Here is a 12,562-nt window from a genome sequence, read left to right on the forward strand (position 1 = left end):
CAGATCCATATCTGTGAGTATTCCCTATTTATTTTGATCCTAGTGTGTGATCTTCCCCTTGCGGGTAAGTTCAGGAATCTGATTATGATGATCTTCTCCTACCTTCACTTTGACGAGCACAACTTTTCTAAATCCAATTAAAAATGCATATCTTGTCTGTCAGCCTTTAAGCTCATAACCTTCTCGAATCTCAGACACATGAACTCCAAAAGATCAACACTCTAAAGCAATTGTCTAATCGGAAGGCGCGAAGGCGGGTCGATGAGATGGAAGAGAGAGTGACGCGGAAAAATGCTGCACGTGAGAGAAATAGGCTGACAAGGCTGAACCATTGGCTGAGATTGAGGAAGATGAGAGGGCGGTTCTAGAAAAGAGTGTTCTTTCCTGAAACGGAGGAGCGCCAAGATGCCTATATGCTTCAGAAACGTTTGAGTTCGACAACGGAGAACAATCAGACAACAATCAAGAACAGGCTCTCCTCCGGTAAGTTAGACCAATCAGTCATTTCTCCCTTGTCTTTTTTTTTGTTAGTTTGGTTGTATGCAAGTCAATTAATATCGGGAACGTTTGCTAAAATTCAAAGTTGCTGGAGATTATTAGCAAATATTTTTTATTTACTTCTTATCTCATGCGATATTTTACCATTGATAGCTTTCATGTTTATCCTTTCTCACACTTGGTATGGGAAGGTTTGTATGACTTGAAATTTATAGCACTATTAAAAAGTTTATTTTTTGTTTTTTAAAAGAAATGAATATATTTTTGACTAAAATATTGACTTGCTTTACATGAGGCACAAATGGTATATTTTAAAGGAACGATGAAATAAACGAATAAATACAAAATGCCAAAAATCTTTGTTTTAGTAGATAAATCTTGTATTTTTAGGTATTTATTCTTGTAACTCGCTAGTGGTATTGTAACACATGTGTCCAGAAATTGTCGGTATGGCCGACACTTGTTGTTGATCGAAACCATCAAATTTGTCGTTTTGGGAACTTGGGATTAATTTTATGTTTCAGCGAGTTGGTTTAGGGGTTTTACAGAATTGAAATTTTATAAAAAACCATTTACATTTTGGTTTCGTTACGGTTTAATTTTTATAGTATTACTGTTTAGAAAGTTCCAAACCTCAACTTAAACTCAAAAGCAACAGTTCTCTACTCATTTTGTTAAATTTGTTGTTTCCTAAAAAGCTAAGAGAAAGAGTTAGGGAGTTGGATTTCTTCATGAGGTTTAAGGAGAGATTCTAGAAGGTTATGGAGGTGTTTAAGAGCTATTCTTTTGTGTTCTAGCATGGAGAAGAGGGGATCCAATGCTGTTGGTGTCAATAGGGTTATGTCTTTCTGTGTTCTTCCCATTTTTTTCTTCTAAACATCACAGATCATAGGTGAGTGCGAGACCATGGCTGATCTAAGTTGTTGTCTTGTTCATGAGGCTTAAGAAGAGGTTTCTATAGGGTTTCCTGGAGGTTTTTGTGTCTGTTCTTGGGTGTTCTAGCAAGGGATTAGTGGGATTCGTGGCTGAGGTATCAAGAGAGGTTGTTGGAGGGTTCTTCTTCTATGTTTTAATTAATTCATATTAAGGTGAGTGTGTGACCATTGTTGATATGGGCATAAGACCTTATGATATGTGTTTGGTTGATATGGGTGGCTGGAATTGTTGTGTTTTGGCTTTGTTTGGGTGTTGTGGTTGTTGTGTTGGGTGTTTTGGTGGCTAGGATATGAGTATGGAGCTTTGATGCGGAAATCCAAACCACACCATACCAAGATCACACCATACCAAGATCAAACCAGACCAGCCGGTTCGAGCCTCAAACCAACCATACCGGACAAAATGAAGGATTCTTGCCCAAATGAAGTTCCGATGAAGCAAATGGCCTAGGATTGATTATTTACCATAAAATAAACCCTAAGATGACTAACGGTTCAGGAGGAATCAGAAACTAACGATTCAGAATAAAGACTGTCCACAACGACCCATCCGTACCTTACCATCCATCGACCACATGAAGAATTTCCTCGACCTATAATGAAGATTCATCAGCAAGATACACATTACAGAAGATCTATCGAGCCAGAATTAAAGACAAACGACCTGAACTCAAGATGGTTCATGAAGACCCGTTTCCATCGTACCACAAGCAAGCGTATGGAACCACCGACCAAACCACACGTCCATTCAAGGTGGGATTCAAAATCCATCCAAAATATGGATATTTTAAGAGGAATGATCGAGAAACATCAGTCCATTATAGAGGTATTTTGAGAGATGGCCATGACAGCCTCCTCGGACATGTCCAATTGCGAGCTAAGCTGCAGTTTAGAGAATCCACTCGTGCATTTGACCTCGGCTTCATTATTCACCATAAAATAAACTATATGGAGCATAATGATCGAGCTAAACCACCCATGGTTCGAATTGGATTTGCACTTACTCATTTGACCTTACCCGAGGGCCATATGTTGCCGAAAATGGAACTTTCCATATTTGGTTCCTTGGAGATTTATGTTTGGAGACAAGGAGAACTTTTATATCTTATATACCATTCAGAGACACTCCAAGATTCCTCAACATGCACTAGCATCAACGTTTTTAACACTTTTGTTTTGAAGTATCTAGGTATATTACATATACATGAAATTTCAATAGATTAGGTGAATAATAACTGTGAAACTTTTAAAAATAATAGAAATTTATACCTTGAAATTATATCAATTTTTATGTATCTTTCATATGTGTCTTTACCATATTTTTTCAGCAAAGAGGTTGACCACTTATATATATACTATATCGATTTTTCTATTGCCAAAGTATTATTATTGTTATTTTAGTTATATCTCATAATTATGTGAAAATGTAGAACGATAAATATATTAATGTAAAAATTTGATGTTTATAAATCTAAACTTATCTTAATAAAAATATAAAACATTCAAAATAACCATATAAACTGTTATTTTATGAATCATATTTAGCTTTAGTTATAAAATTAAAATTAACATGTGTCAATATATTATCTATCCAATAAACACAGGTCATGCACAATCAATAAGATGTTATAAAACTGATCATATTGTCACGAATCTGATCAAACGAGTTGTTGATCTTTTGGAGTTTAATGTGTCTGAGATTTAATTTTCAAGACTGGCGCACAAGAGATGCAATTTTAACTTAGAGAAATGTGGTGCTTGTCATACATATTCCTCTGATCTTCCTCAATCTCACCCAATGGTTTGGCCTTGTCAACATATTTCTCTCACGTGCCGCCTTTTTCTGAGTCGCTCTCTCCTCCTCCCCGAGGCAGGGCTGGCTTATCAAATTTGACTTGGCCATCAACTCCGGGAAATGTCATCACGTAAAACTGCTCTCGCCTTCCGATGAGATATTTGGTTCCGAGTGTTGACCTTTTGGTGTTCACCGTCTATGAAATTAAAGAAACTTATGACCTTCAACAAAGGCACACGAGAGATATATACATTTTTAATTATATCCAGAAAAGAATTGCGTGTCAAAGTTAAGGAAGGAGAAGCTCACCACAATCCGATTCTCGGACTTAGCTCGAAGGAGGAGATCACACACTCGGATCAATACAAATGGAGAAGAAACATAAATAGATCTGAAAATTGATCACTCTTTTTTCTACAACGAGTGTTGATTTTCAGATCCATATCTGTGAGTATTCTCTATTTATTTTGATCCTAGTGTGTGATCTTCCCCTTGCGGGTAAGTTCAGGAATCTGATTATGATGATCTTCTCCTACCTTCACTTTGACGAGCAAAACTTTTCTAAATCCAATTAAAAATGCATATCTTGTCTGTCAGCCTTTAAGCTCATAACCTTCTCGAATCTCAGACACATGAACTCCAAAAGATCAACACTCTAAAGCAATTGTTTAATCGGAAGGCGCGAAGGCGGGTCGATGAGATGGAAGAGAGAGTGACGCGGAAAAATGCTGCACGTGAGAGAAATAGGCTGACAAGGCCGAACCACTGGCTGGGATTGAGGAAGATGAGAGGGCGGTTCTAGAAAAGAGTGTTCTTTCCTGAAACGGAGGAGCGTCAAGATGCGTATATGCTTCAGAAACGTTTGAGTTCGACAACGGATAACAATCAGACAACAATCAAGAACAGGCTCTCCTCCGGTAAGTTAGACCAATCAGTCATTTCTCCCTTGTATTTTTTTGTTAGTTTGGTTGTATGCAAGTCAATTAATATCGGGAACGTTTGCTAAAATTCAAAGTTGCTGGCGATTATTAGCAAATATGTTTTATTCACTTCTTATCTCATGCGATATGTTACCATTGATAGCTTTCATGTTTATCCTTTCTCACACTTGGTATGGGAAGGTTTGTATGACTTGAAATTTATAGCATTATTAAAAAGTTTATTTTTTGTTATTTTAAAAGAAATGAATATATTTTTGACTAAAATATTGACTTGCTTTACATGAGGCACAAATGGTATATTTTAAAGGAACGATGAAATAAACGAATAAATACAAAATGCCAAAAATCTTTGTTTAGTAGATCAATCTTATATTTATAGGTATTTATTCTTGTAACTCGCTAGTGGTATTGTAACACATGTGTCCAGAAATTGTCGGTATGGCCGACACTTGTTGTTGATCGAAACCATCAAATTTGTCGTTTTGGCAACTTGGGTTTAATTTCATGTTTCAGCGAGTTGGTTTAGGGGTATTACAGAATTGAAATTTTATAAAAAAACCATTTATATTTTGGTTTCGTTACGGTTTAATTTTTATAGTATTACTGTTTAAAAAGTTCCAAACCTCAACTTAAACTCAAAAGCAACAGTTCTCTACTCATTTTGTTAAATTTGTTGTTTCCTAAAAAGCTAAGAGAAAGAGTTAGGGAGTTGGATTTCTTCATGAGGTTTAAGGAGAGATTCTAGAAGGTTATGGAGGTGTTTGACAGCTATTCTTTTGTGTTCTTGCATTGAGAAGAGGGGATCCAAGGCTGTTGGTGTCAATAGGGTTATGTCTTTCTGTGTTCTTCCCATTTTTTTCTTCTAAACATCACAGATCATAGGTGAGTGCGTGACCATGGCTGATCTAAGTTGTTGGCTTGTTCATGAGGCTTAAGAAGAGGTTTCTATAGGGTTTCCTGGAGGTTTTTGTGTCTGTTCTTGGGTGTTCTAGCAAGGGATTAGTGGGATTCGTGGCTGGGGTATCAAGAGAGGTTGTTGGAGGGTTCTTCTTCTATGTTTTAATCAATTCATATTAAGGTGAGTGTGTGACCATTGTTGATATGGGCATAAGACCTTATGATGTGTGTTTGGTTGATATGGGTGGCTGGAATTGTTGTGTTTTGGCTTTGTTTGGGTGTTGTGGTTGTTGTGTTGGGTGTTTTGGTGGCTAGGATATGAGTATGGAGCTTTGATGCGGAAATCCAAACCACACCATACCAAGATCAATTAAACCAGACCAGCCGGTTCGAGCCTCAAACCAACCATACCGGACAAAATGAAGGATTCTTGCCCAAATGAAGTTCCGATGAAGCAAATGGCCTAGTACTGATTATTTACCATAAAATAAACCCTAAGATGACTAACGGTTCAGGAGGAATCAGAAACCAACGATTCAGAATAAAGACTGTCCACAACGACCCATTCGTACCTTACCATCCATCGACCACATGAAGAATTTCCTCGACCTATAATGAAGATTCATCAGCAAGATACACATTACAGAAGATCTATCGAGCCAAAATTAAAGACAAACGACCTGAACTCAAGATGGTTCATGAAGACCCGTTTCCATCGTACCACATGCAAGCGTATTGAACCACCGACCAAACAACACGTCCATTCAAGGTGGGATGCGAAATCCATCCAAAATATGGACATTTTAAAAGGAATGATCGAGAAACATCAGTCCATCATAGAGGTATTTTGAGAGATGGCCATGACAGCCTCCTCGGACATGTCCAATGGCGAGCTAAGCTGCAGTTTAGAGAATCCACTCGTGCATTTGACCTCGGCTTCATTATTCACCATAAAATCAACTATATGGAGCATAATGATCGAGCCAAACCACCCATGGTTCGAATTGGATTTTCACTTACTCATTTGACCTTACCCGAGGGCCATATGTTGCCGAAAATGGAACTTTCCTTATTTGGTTCCTTGGAGATTTATGTTTGGAGACAAGGAGAACTTTTATAACTTATATACCATTCAGAGACACTCCAAGATTCCTCAACATGCACTAGCATCAAAGTTTTTAACACTTTTGTTTTGAAGTATCTAGGTATATTACATAACCATGAAATTTCAATAGATTAGGTGAATAATAACTGTGAAACTTTTAAAAATAATAGAAATTTATACCTTGAAATTATATCAATTTTTATGTATCTTTCATATGTGTCTTTACCATATTTTTTCAGCAAAGAGGTTGACCACTTATATATATACTATATCGATTTTTCTATTGCCAAAGTATTATTATTATTATTTTAGTTATATCTCATAATTATATGACAATGTAGAACGATAAATATAATAATGTAAAAATTTGATATTTATAAATCTAAATTTATCTTAATAAAAATAAAAAACATTCAAAAAATAAACAAAATAACCATATAAACTGTTATTTTATGAATCATATGTAGCTTTAGTTATAAAATTAAAATTAACATGTGTCAATATAGGTATCTATCCAATAAACACAGGGCATGCACAATCAATAAGATGTTATAAAACTGATCATATTGTCACGAATCTGATCAAACGAGTTGTTGATCTTTTGGAGTTTAATGTGTCTGAGATTTGAATTTCAAGACTGACGCACAAGAGATGCAATTTTAACTTAGAGAAATGTGGTGCTTGTCATACATATTCCTCTGATCTTCCTCAATCTCACCCAATGGTTTGGCCTTGTCAACATATTTCTCTCACGTGCCGCCTTTTTCTGAGTCGCTCTCTCCTCCTCCCCGAGGCAGGGCTGGCTTATCAAACTTTACTTGGTCATCAACTCCGAGAAATTTCATCACATCGAACTGCTCTCGCCTTCCGATGAGATATTTGGTTCCGAGTGTTGACCTTTTGGTGTTCACCGTCTATGAAATTAAAGAAACTTATGACCTTCAAGAAAGGCACACGAGAGATATATACATTTTTAACTAGACCCAGAAAATGCGTGTCAAAGTTAAGGAAGGAGAAGCTCACCACAATCCGATTCTCGGACTCAGCTCGAAGGAGGAGATCCCACACTGGGATCAATACAAATGGAGAAGAAACATAAATAGATCTGAAAATTGATCACACTTTTTTCTACAACGAGTGTTGATTTTCAGATCCATATATGTGAGTATTCTCTATTTATTTTGATCCTAGTGTGTGATCTTCCCCTTGCGGGTAAGGCCAGGAATCTGATTATGATGATCTTCTCCTACCTTAACTTTGACGAGGAAAACTTTTTTAAATCCAATTAAAAATGCATATCTTGTCTGTCAGCCTTTAAGCTCATAGCCTTCTCGAATCTCAGACACATGAACTCCAAAAGATCAACACTTCAAAGCAATTGTCTAATCGGAAGGCGCGAAGGCGGGTCGATGAGATGGAAGAGAGAGTGACGCGGAAAAATGCTGCACGAGAGAGAAATAGGCTGACAAGGCCGAACCATTGGCTGAGATTGAGGAAGATGTGAGGGCGGTTCTAGAAAAGAGTGTTCTTTCCTTAAACGGAGGAGCGTCAAGATGCGTATATGCTTCAGAAACGTTTGAATTTGACAACGGAGAACAATCAGACAACAATCAAGAACAGGCTCTCCTCCGATAAGTTAGACCAATCAGTCATTTCTCGCTTGTCTTTGTTTTGTTAGTTTGGTTGTTTGCAAGTCAATTAATATCGGGAACGTTTGATAAAATTCAAAGTTGCTGGAGATTATTAGCAAATATGTTTTATTCACTTCTTATCTCATGCGATATTTTACCATTGATTCTCACACTTGGTATGGGAAGTTTTGTATGACTTGAAATTTATAGCACTACTAAGTAGTTGTTTTTTTGTTATTTTAAAAGAAATGAATATATTTTTGACTAAAATATTGACTTGCTTTACATGAGGCTCAAATGGTATATTTTAAAGGAACGATGACAGAAACGAATAAATAGAAAATGCCAAGAATCTTTGTTTTAGTAGATCAATCCTATATTTTTAGGTATTTATTCTTTTAACTCTCTAGTGGTATTGTAACACATGTGTCCAGAAATTGACGGTATTGGCCGACACTTGTTGTTGATCGAAACCTTCAAATTTGTCGTTTTGGCAACTTGGGATAAATTTCATGTTTCAGCGAGTTGGTTTAGGGGTTTTACATAATGAAATTTTCTAGAAACCATTTATATTTTTGTTTCGTTACGGTTTAATTTTTAAAGCATTACAGTTTAGAAAGTTCCAAACCTCAACTTAAACTCGAAAGCAACGGTTCTCAACTCATTTTGTTAAATTTGTTATTTCCTAAAAAGCTAAGAGAAAGAGTTAGGGAGTTGGATTTCTTCATGAGGTTTAAGGAGAGATTCTAGAAGGTTATGGAGGTGTTTGAGAGCTATTCTTTGTGTTCTAGCATGGTGAAGAGGGGATCCAAGGCTGTTGGTGTCAGTAGGGTTATGTCTTTCTGTGTTCTTCCCATTTTTCTCTTCTAATCATCACCGATCATAGGTGAGTGCTGGACCATGGCTGATCTAAGCTGTTGGCTTGTTCCTGTGGTTTAAGAAGAGGTTTCTAGAGGGTTTCCTGGAGGTTTCTGTGGTAATTCTTGGGTGTTCTAGCAAGGGATCAGTGGGATTCGTGGCTGAGGTATCAAGAGAGGTTGCGTGACCATTGCTGATATGGGCATAAGACCTTATGATGTGTGTTTGGTTAACTTCAGCACAGTGGCTGCACCAATGACTGCTGTGATCAAGAAAAATGTACCATTCTCATGGGGAGAAGCTCAAAAACAGTCATTCAACAAGCTGAAAGAGAGGCTCACACAAGCACCAGTTTTAGGACTTCCAGATTTTGAAGTTATGTGTCAAGTGGAGTGTGATGCATCGGGTTTGGGAATTGGAGCTGTACTATATCAGAGGAAAAGACCAGTAGATTTTTTCAGTGAAATTCTAAGTGGAGTACCACAAGCAAGCGTATGGAACCACCGACCAAACCACACGTCCATTCAAGGTGGGATTCGAAATCCATCCAAAATATGGACATTTTAAGGGGAATGATCAAGAAATATCAGTCCATCATAGAGGTATTTTGAGAGATGGCCATGACAGCCTCCTCGGACATGTCCAATGGCGAGCTAAGCAGCAGTTTAGAGAATCCACTCGTGCATTTGAGCTCAACTTCATTATTCACCACAAATTCAACCATATGGAGCATAATGATCAAGCCAAACCACCCCTGGTTCGAGTTGGATTTGCACTTACTCATTTGACCTTACCCGAGGGCCATATGTTGCCAAAAATGGAACTTTCCTTATTTGGTTCCTTGGAGATTTATGTTTGGATACCAGGAGAACTTATATAACTTATATACCATTCAGAGACACTCCAAGATTCCTCATAATGCACCAACATCCACTTTTTAACACTTTTGTTTTGAAGTATCTATGTATATTACATAACCATGAAATTTCAATAGATTAGGTGAAGAATAACCATGAACCTTTTAAAAATAATAGAAAAATGCATTAAGTTTGATTGGTTGAAAAGACAAACACGCTCTCTCAACGGTACACAAATGTTATGCATGCGTTATGAAAATTTAGCTATGTCATAGGTGTTACTCCCCTGCTAAGTGAGGTAGAGTTTAATTATACAATTTAGTGTTTTACAGATATGTATGGATTAAGTTTCAGTGAATATTGTTCTTCATAAAATATTTAACATAAAAATCGTGGGTTGGTGTATATTTTTGGGAAACTATTTGTTTTTTTTCCTTTTGTGAACATTTAGAAAGGTAACATCCATTTCAGGTTGAAAGATAAGTGATGCTAAGAATGAATCCGAGGTGGAGAAAACCGTGGTTACCCGAGACATAACCGAACCTTAGATACCTAACAATGAGGCTTGGGACGCCAAGCTTCAAGGTACTGATGATGTTCCTAATAATAATGAGATTGCAATAAATTATTTTAAGTCTGGGATAAAATGGAACCGAAAGGATGTCGACATCGATGATATATTCGCATACAAGATAGCCCTTGAAATGAAAGAGATAAGCAAGGATCTAGAACCCACGTCCATATTAGAGTGCACCCAACGATCAAATTGGAATAAATGGAAAGAAGCTATAAACGTGGAGTTAAATTCATTAAAGAAGAGAAATATATTTTGTCCAATAATCCAGACACCTCTCGATATAAAAACAGTTTGACATAAATGGGTCTTTGTGAGGAAAAGAAATGAACACGGTGAAATCTTGAGATAAAAAGAACGACTTGTTGCACAAGGATTCTCACAGAGACCAGGAATAGATTATGAGGAGACGTACTCCCCTGTGGTAGACCATGATCAAGATATGTTTGTCAAAATATTTTAGCAACTTTGTTTTATTTATGTTTTATGTATTTTCACGGTGGACTAGTTTTGTAATTCATTTTCAAACTTCTTTATATTTAATTTAAATTTGCATTTTCGTTTAAATTAATTAATTTTAATATACTAAAATTAATGATAATAGTAAAATATCCCAAATGATGTATCAATAAGATATTAAAAAGTATTTTTTCTTTAGTATATATACAAACGATGAAACATTTCTTTTATTTATTGAATAAATAACATTCTCATCATCTTTTGACATAAATAATAACATCAATTGCGTAAAAGTAATATTTTATTTTAAATCAATTATTGGAAATGCTACACTTATTAAATCATATTTTTTATAAATGATACAATAAAAATAAAATCATTTACTAAAAATGATACCACTTTTAGTATCAAATATTCATAAGTGATGGAAATATTATCATATATAACCCTAAGTACGGTAAATATCTATCTTAACATTTTTGAAGTACACTTTCTACTAAAATCTATTTTGGGTTATAAACTTTTATTTTGTATTATTTGCATGATAAAACCCTTGCCATTTGAATAAATAACAAAACTTAAAATTAAATTTTGTAATTAACTCAAAAGCATATTGCGAAAATGGAAACAAATATTTATTACATCAAAACAATTTCCTAAAATCTCTCTCTCTAATAAATCGAGTCTCTCTCTCTCCAATATATATATTTATAATAAAAATACAAATTTTTTCCTTATATTTTGCAATTTAAATTTTCTGGATGTATGTAATTCAATCGATAAAAGAAAACATATATGTACAACATCTACATAAGGTATAAACTTTTAGATAATAGTTCAAATCATTATAAATAGGACTAATATGTTCACAACTACAAAACATATTGTTGTTTTAGAATTAAAAATTACTAGAAATAGACAAAATAAAATAAAAAACTCTCTCGAGACATGGCGAAGGCGGTGGATATCTAGGTATCTCCTTACCATGAGATGGGATCTGCGAGGAGTGATTTTGCGGTTAATTTCGGGTGATGTTGTGGTTCATTATCGGGATCTATGGACAGTTTTGGCTGTTATTACGGGTTTGAAGATTCATGTTTGTGCTTGGAGGCGGGATTACGGAGCTGGCTGGAGATTTGTTCATCAATGGCATCGCTTATTTGTTGGGATTCTCTCTTCCTTATTTAGCTCCGCAAAGAGATACCATGGTCTTAGTTTGCTGCGACTGATTCAGCATTTATGGGGGATCGAGAGGATTTGGGCGTGGGTGTACAGAACAATATAGATTGGATTATGTCTCGGGATCTTCTGGTTTTAATCTGGGTTATTTGGGGAGTGGTTTTTGCGATTTTCAGTGGATTAAGGAAGGGAAATCGCTTGGCATTTATTCGATGGAGGGATTTTTGCTGGAGCACTGTGGGCCTTAAATTGCAGCATCGTGAATGTCTTATGGCAACATACATCCTTCGCTTTTGATTTATTCTTCTCATCTCTGTTTCTTCGGGTGTTTGCTTTCGTTTGGTGTTTGCTACAATGTCGCAAAGCAGTTCGTTGAACAGTGGTCTGTCCGGAAAGAAGAAGATGTAGTTGGTCCCGAAGCGCAAGATCAAGATTCCTTTCTTTGATAACTCAGCCTCGATCGAGGGTTATGCCAAGACGGTGATCGGTAGGTGCATGAACCCGCATAAGCAACACATGAAGACTTTGCTCTTTATGCTCCCTCCCATATGGCAACTGGAGGGGATGGTTATTGGTGCTGATTTGGGGCTTGGAAGGTTTCACTTCAATTTCGACAGGGAGGATGATATCGTGGAGATTCTCAAAATGGAACCCTTCCATTTTGATCACTGGATGTTGGCGATTGTCCGTTGGAGCCATCGGTGAATCCCTCGTACCCTTTGTCTATCACTTTTTGGGTCAGAGTATTGGGGATTCCTCTCCAATATTGGGCACATCCCACCTTTAGGAGCATTGGGGAAGACTTGGTCCAAGTTCAGGAGGTTGATGTTGAT

This window comes from Capsella rubella, unplaced genomic scaffold, assembly GCF_000375325.1.
Source record: "Capsella rubella cultivar Monte Gargano unplaced genomic scaffold, Caprub1_0 scaffold_2, whole genome shotgun sequence".
Classification (NCBI taxonomy): Eukaryota; Viridiplantae; Streptophyta; class Magnoliopsida; order Brassicales; family Brassicaceae; genus Capsella; species Capsella rubella.